The sequence below is a fragment of the Emys orbicularis genome, chromosome 2, assembly GCF_028017835.1.
Source record: "Emys orbicularis isolate rEmyOrb1 chromosome 2, rEmyOrb1.hap1, whole genome shotgun sequence".
Taxonomy (NCBI): Eukaryota; Metazoa; Chordata; order Testudines; family Emydidae; genus Emys; species Emys orbicularis.
The window spans coordinates 103103130-103111140 of record NC_088684.1 but is presented as its reverse complement, the minus strand read 5'-3'; the positions used below and the strand labels follow the sequence as shown (position 1 = coordinate 103111140).

The following is an 8011-nucleotide window of genomic DNA, read 5'->3' as shown; positions in this document are numbered from 1 at the left end:
TCTCCGCTGGTGGATGCTGCAGACCCCGGAGCCCGAGAGGACGCGCTGGGTGCGTTGTTACTGTTTTTCATGCCTTTGGCTCTTTGAGCCCCGCGGGGGGTGGCGAGGTGGGGTGCGAGGCGGGGGAGAATGCCCATGCCCGGCGGCGGCGGCACACGTGCCTGTTGTTCGCCACGATGGGCTCTTCATTAGCAGTGGGCGTGGGGAGGGGTGGTATTTGCCTTGCCCTCCGCCCCCGTGCTGGTGTTTCCAGCCGTTTGGCCCGCTCCTGCGCTGGTAGCAAAGGTGTTTCCGGGAGAGGCCCGCCAGCCTCGCTGGTGCCCCGGGGTGGAGGGCCGGGAGCAGAGCGCCGGGGCCGGAGAAGGGGTCCGCATAGAGGGGAGGGCAGGTTCTGACCCGCTGCTCGGCCCAGCGGGGTGTGTGTGTGTTGGGAGCGGCCCCCAGAAGTGGCTCAGGCTGAACTCGCGCTGCGCTACGCTGCCCGCCCTACCAGCATTTTGGCTTTTGCTGTCAAACCGACGACCCGACCCCGGCACCACTTCGGGGCGGGCCCGGCGATACACGCCCGAGAGGCTGAGGGATCACGCCCGTGGGTTTCCGGTTTCAGCTCAGGGCTGTGTCCGGACGGAGTAAAAACGAAACAAAACAAACCCCTCGCCTAGCGCAACCAGCTGCAGCCCAGCCGCAAGCGCCAGCTAATGAGGGGGCGGGGCCGCCCGCCTGCCACTGCTGCCCAGCTCACCTGGCCGCCTCCGGCCACCCAGAGGCTCGCCATGCGCTTGAACTTTACTTGATACTTTACTTACAAAGCTACTGGGCTGCGTAGCAGGAACGTGCTTGTCCCGCCCTCGCGGATAGCTGCCGAAGGGTGGTGTATCGCCCAGTGTAAGTGCATTTGCGGTTCCTTCTGTCAGCACTAGCAGGAAACGCACTCCCTTTTGGGGTCTTTGAATGCTTACATGGTGGCCTTTGCTTTCTCTCTTCCTGTCATCAGTGTTTTCTGTTTGTGTGTTGCACTGGGATCTCTGGTAGGGTGAGCCTCTATAGTAACTCTAGTTTATTGCATTGCTGTCAAACCTCTCACTCGAGGATTTATTTGATTTTTTGTTAAGTGGCTCATGCATTTGTAGCTGTGGACTTGGCAATTTTAAAGTATTTTTGTGTTAACCTGTTCGTTCTGTAGCAACAGTAGGTATGTTGATCTTACACTTACAAATAACTAGCACACATATGCAGGAAGTCAATGTTATATATATATATATATATATATATATATATTTTTATCCTTAGAGAGGAAATGATAAATGTGTATATTGTTATTTTAAATCAAGTGCAGAGGGGAGTGGATCCAGCATCCAGTCCAATCTTTCAGCTGATCAGATATGGAGAAAGTTACCAAAAGAAAGTGCATAATAAAATCACCAAAATCAGAAACACTAAAGTCTTGATCCTGCATCAGTGGAGGTTTCCCTCTCACTTTATTGGGAGCAGGATTGACCCTCAAGTGATAAGAATATATTAAAATGTATTAATTTGATATGGATTTTTACAATATTAGTTTAACATTTCGACACTACTGAGATTAATAAGATGCGTGGAACACTGCTACGTCACTATGGTACATAAAGTGGTGTAACTGTTGGACAGCCCAGCACAAGGACTTGAAATTCAAGAGTGGGAGGAAGAGGTTGAAGTGCTCAAAGTCATACAAGATGTATAATAATGGACCAGCAAAACACATCTCTCTTACCTTAGTACAGTATTGATTTGTTTTAGCAGATGAGCTGAAAATAAAAACTCCAAAGAAGACCTAAAAATATCTCCAAAGTAGTTAATAATTGGTAAGGAAGATGTTGGCCACAGCTGCCAGGAGTCATGGATTATATATTTTTCATACATATTTTATACTAATGACTTTTTTAAATACTAATGAGCATTGAGAAAGTAGATGGGTAACTGGGTAGGTGGATGGATGGATGGATGGATAGATAGTTGTACAGATTTTACTGAGAGCCAAGAGAATATAGTATAATACTGCACATGTGACAATTAGAGGATCACAAATGAATAAAGAACCGTTTAAATTAGTGCCTTAAGTGGACTTACATTAAGCTTTGATTGTATTAGACCATAGATCAAGCAGTTAAAGGAAGCTGATATGTCATGAGAAAAAGACAAAGAATAGCTGTCTTTTATGGTTTTGTTATGACAAACAACTCTGCAAAGGTGGGAGAAACTCCATAAATAAAATGTAATTTTATTTTATTAACCTCCCTTGGCCTATAACAAGTACAATGCAAAAAACAAAAGGGGAAATACTTAAGTTAATCATTTGCCCTGAAAACCAAAAAATAATTGAGGCCTAGTTTTGCAAAAATAGTTGAATTATAACAGTAACTAGTCACAGTTTGACTTGGCATTGTTGCCTTGGCTGTTTCCCAAAATCTACCATGTTATACTTAATGACTAGACATTCCAATATGCTCTTGTTCAAATCACTAATACGCAAACTGAGCTGTTTAGTCTTGGATGCCAATGAGAATTCTCAGAACAAACTTGTTCTCTCTTTGGACTTTCATTCCTAAATGGTGACTCCTAAACCCAGCTCCATGTGCCTATTGAATGAGATGCAATGCTTTGGTTCACAGTCACCTAATCACTTATATCCTCTTCAAAAAAACACAAGTACCGTAATTACAAGAAGTACCTGTCACCACTCCCTCCATATATAATACTTTTCATCCATAGATTTTTAAAGTGATTTACAAACACGGGCAAGTATTATTTCTGTTTTCACTGATGGGGTAACAGATCTTAAATGATTTGTCCAAGGTTCCACAATTACTCAGTGGCAGAGTCAGGACTAAATTTCAGATCTCCTGACTCTAAACTCTATGATCAATGCAGTAGGCCTCAACTACAGCCATCACCAAAATATAGATATGAATAAACTACAAATGCAGACAATCACAGTGCTGCATATATTAAAATTTTTGCCAAATATTTTAGACTTGCAAACTTAGTGACACTGGTACTGATTACATTAAATTAAAAAAAAAATCTGAGAAAGAGAGAAGAGAGATTTCCTTGAAAGATATTAGTGTTTCAGGTAACCGAAACCTAGATATCTCAGACAACCCTAGCCTAAGCTCATTGCAGATTGGATCTGCACTGTGACCTGGCTCGCTTTTCAGTTACAGCTTACTGATGGTATTAAGAAAAACAATCGTGTATTGTCACTGGTGGAAAGGTTGACTGGCATTGTGATTTTTATTTCCTTTGCTAGTTATGAATGTGGTTGAGTAACTTTTTAAGTTTTGTGTCTAGTTCACTGTGTACATGTAATGGCTTTTATTTAGAAATGGGATGGATATACTGTTCTTGCTCACTTTGTACACAAATTCCAAGTGAATCCTAAAACTAGTGAATCATGTCAGACTAAATGATTATACTAACATCTGCATGCAGCGGGGACCATTGGCATGCTGTGTTGACCCTTTTTGTATGTGGGAATGAGAAATCTGCATCTCCTCTTCCCATGAGCTAAAGGAGAGTGTATATGCCAGGGAAGAGCAGGCAAGCTGGGGATAGGGCCAGGTAAATGAGCCCTATCCACTCACTGACCCATCAGAGATTTCCCCAGAAGGATATTATAACTTTAAATTGAATTCCCTAGAGGAATCCCAAGTCTTCTGTGTCCCGTCTCCTGCTCTATGAGGGAGGTAGAAGAGAAATTGTGACAACATCAGCAAGTGAGCAACTGGACCTCACAGCTCCTCCCTTGTGCCATGCCAGACTCCTCTGTGCTAATTCTCATGAGTTCTCCACACTGGAGGACATGAATACTGCTGAGGACCTAGAATATACTAGAAGGTAAATGGTGCTACAGTGATGGGATCAGGCAGGGGAGCTAATGGGTCTCCCCAGGGGAACTCAAATTTCATTTCTCTTCCTCCAGTCTCTGTGGAGAAACGTGGAAACTTGGAAGAGTCAGGAACTCGGGTCTCATTGCTGCAGATACTCATTATTCCCTTGTGTGGTAGTTGTGTTCAGAACTCAATCTAAAATATTCATTTGGCCATTGTTGAACAGGAATTTAAAATAAAAAGTTTCCTCCCCCAACCTCATTCTGTCCCCCACCAAGACTTTTTTGCCCTCAGTTAAAAAAAAGTTTGAAAAAGTTGAGAATTCACATGGGTTTAGCCTTTAAAGAGTTTGTCTATCCAGTCCGCGGAAGCAAGCCTCCCAGCTTGGGTCAACAGCTTTGGGCTGGTGGGGCTCATGAGAATGCTCTAAAGATAGCTGTGTAGACAGAGCTTTGAAGTTATGGCTTGGGCTCTGAAACCTAGGGAGGGGGGATGAACAAGTGCCTTTGTGAATGAATAAATAGATTTTTTTTTTTTTAATCAAAGTTCTAAGCATTCAAAAAAAATCATATGCTACTCAATTTTCTGTTAATGTTTTACCTTTCAAAGAGCTCCAGAAGCATATCTGCTAATATATGAACATACATTTGCGTTTCATACATCTAAACAAATACAGCTACATTTATTTCAGATGAATGTACATTGGCTTTTAGGGGCAATTATGCAAACACACATAAGCAAAATCTAGCTGAGATTTATTATTTGTTTTTCTTTAGCACCAGAAGTGTGAAGTGTAAACAAAAAGTAACAAGCGTGGTTTTTTTTTTTTTTTTTTTTTTTTTTTTTTTAATAAAAGCCTCTTTCCATAAGCATTTATAGTCTAAGACCCAAATGCATAGGGAATCAGTCCCATTGAACTCAATGGGACTAGTCTTATGTATAAGAGTTTGGAGGCTCCGTAGCTAAGGACCTAATCCTGTCAGCTTTACTCACATGAATAATCTTTTCTCATACAGATTGTCCTGCTGAAATTAGTGAGGCTATTTTGGGGGGGTAGGTTCTGGACCAGATCCTTAATTAAATAAAGGACATTAACGGATGAAAAACAATAGGGTAGGGAAAAGATTGCCATTAAAGATATAATTTTATTATGTACATCGTTTGTTGATGTTGTCATATTTTTGAAATATTGGTTTGTCAGGTTTTTAATGCAGTGGAATACTGTGTTTTAGGGCTTGAAGGAGCCATATCAGGAATGAAAGCAGAAGTGGGATCATCATTGGAAAAACTAAACAAAGAAGTGAGTTTTGAGAGAGTTTTTTTGAAGGATTAGAAACTGATTGCATTATGCACAGGATCCGAGAGGGCATTATTTATTATCTCAAAACGGTGCTAGGCGGTATACAGTACAGGTGAAACAACAAAGTCCCTGCCCTGAAGAGTTTACAATCTAAGGCTATGTCTACACTACACACCTTTTAGCGACACAGCTGTCAAGAAGATGTGAGTAACAGTAGGGGGAAATTAGTATTGGGGAAAATAGATGATGGCATATATCACATTGGTAGTTCATGTGCTAGCAATGCCCCTCTGCCATGTACATTGGCCAAATTGGACAGTCTCTATCCAAAAGAATAAATGGACACACATCTGACATCAGGAATCATAACATTCAAAAACCAGTAGGAGAACACTTCAATGTCTCTGGTCACTCAATAACAGACCTAAAGGTGGCAATTCTTCAACCAAAAAAACCTTCAAAAACAGACTCCAATGTGAAACTGTAGAACTGGAATTAATTTGCAAACTGGACACCATCAGACTAGGCCTGAATAAAGACTGGGAGTGGTTGGGTCATTACAAAACCTAAACCTATTTCCCCCAATACTAATTTCCCTCTACTGTTACTCACACCTTCTTGTCAACTGTCTGAAATGGACCACTCTCATTACCACTTCAAAAGTTATCTTTCCTCCCATGGTATACTGCTGTTAAGTGAATTGTCTTGTTAGACTGCTCCTGTATTTTCCACTTCATGCACCTGATGAAGTGGGTTCTAGCCCACGAAAGCTTATGCCCAAATAAATGTATTAGTCTCTAAGGTGCCACAAGGACTCCTCGTTGTTTTTGCTGATGCAGACAAACACGGCTACCACTCTGAAATTAGGGTAGAGGTAAGCATGTGTTTAAATGCTTTGTTGATTTGGGGCCTCAGATACTGGAGTGATGGGCTTGGTAGAAAAGCCTAGGTAGATTATATTAAACCTCAGTGATATATTTGCAATAATATATCCATGTTGTATTAATGCTTATCCCGTGGGGCACGCTAGCTGCTGCAAACAGTTTAAAATGCAAGACAATTCAGTGGTCGATATAAAAAGCCAAGCTGTTTTTTTTTGAGACCCTGATCAAATTCCTACTGAAGTCAGTGGTACTCTTTCCATAGACTTCAATGGGAATTAGATTGTTGTTGTTTGTATTACGGGAACACCTAGGGTCCCCAGTCATGGAGCAGGGCCCCATTGTGCTAAACAATGTTCAAACATAAAACAAAGACTGTCCCTGACCTGAGGTGCTTGCAATCTAAGTGTAAGAAGAGAGACAACAGGTGGATGCAACAAACAGATTGGGGAAGCACAAGGAAACCGTGAAACAAAACTGATCCACATGATGAGCACACCAGCTGCTAAACCATTGTCAAGTTTTTTTTGTAGGCATCACGGCAGATGGGAGTTTTTAAGGAAGGATTTGAACAAGGAAAATGAGGTGGCTTTGCAGATGGTTACAGAGAGCAACCCGCATGCATGGGGGGCAGCATGAGAGCAAGAGCAAAGGTGCTTGTTTGGAAATTAACAGATGGGTGGTGAAGGCCACTATCCTAGGCAAAGCAGAGTTGTGAGTAGACTTCTTGATAGTGTACAAAAGATGGTAGGTGGAGCAGAGAGAGGTTGTAAAGAGTTTTATAAATTAAGACATAGTTTGTCTGATGTAATAGAAGAGTGAGCCAAAGAGAGGAGTGATGTGATTGAAGCAACAAATCTGAACAATGGCACATGCAGCAATGTTTTGAATAGATAGAGGTGGCATAATATGAGATTGTCAAAACCAGAGAAAAGGAAGTTGCAATAGTAGACTCACAAGATGATGATGAACCTGGATGAGAGTTTTAGTTGTGTGGACACAGAGGAAAGGCCATAATCCTAGAGGAGTTCTTCAGGAAAATGCAGCAAGATTAACACACAGCCTGAATGTGAGGATTGAGTTGACAGTGACACCCTGATTATGGCCTGATTGACAAGGAGGATAGTGGGCATTATTATTATTATTTTTTTAACGAGTGTCATGAGCATGGAAGTATGTCTTCTGGAATGGTGGCTGAAGCATGAAGGGGCATAGGAATGTTTAGCATATCTGGCACGTAAATACTTTGCAATGCCGGCTACACAAGTCCCATGCAAACGCCTGTTCTCACTTTCTGGTGACACTGTAAATAAGAAGTGGGCAACATTATCTCCCATAAATGTAAACAAACTTGTTTTAGCGATTGGCTGAATGAGAAGTAGAACTGAGTGGACTTGTAGGCTCTAAAGTTTTACATTGTTTTGTTTTTGAGTGCAGTTATGTAACAAAAAAAAATCTACATTTGTAAGTTGCACTTTCACAATAAAAGATTGCACTACAGTACTTGTATAAGGTGAACTGAAAAATACTGTTTATCATTTTACAGTGAAAATATTTGTAATAAAAATAATATGGAGTGAGCAGTGTACACTTTGTTGTAATTGAAATCAATATATTTGAAAATGTTGAAATATTTAATTTCGATTGGTATTCTGTTTAACAATGCGATTAAAACTGTGATGAATCATGATTAATTTTTTTAATCATAATTAATTTTTTTAGTTGCATGAGTTAACTGCAATTGATCTACAGTCCCAGTGTGTATGTGTATAGTGTTTTTTTTTAAACATTTCTCTCACCTTAGAGAGTTGCAATTTTGTGTATGGGCTATTTCTAGTCAATACTGTAAGATTTTTCACAACACTGCACAGTAATGTTTAAACATTTTAAACATCTGAAAGTTCTCATGGCTTTACAGATAAAGAAACATTTAATGGATGTTGATACAGTGTAATTTAACTATG

At 40.9% G+C, this 8011-nt stretch overlaps 1 protein-coding gene across 1 annotated transcript in view; it reads left to right on the top strand.

The window, feature by feature from the left end:
- The first annotated feature begins 655 nt into the window (after positions 1–655).
- MBP (myelin basic protein) overlaps positions 656–8011 on the top strand; it is a 189264-nt gene continuing 181908 nt past the window's right edge. Inside the window, exon 1 of the mRNA XM_065399192.1 lies at positions 656–885. The gene's annotated coding sequence lies outside the window, so the exon portion shown is untranslated. The remainder of the gene's footprint in view (positions 886–8011) is intronic.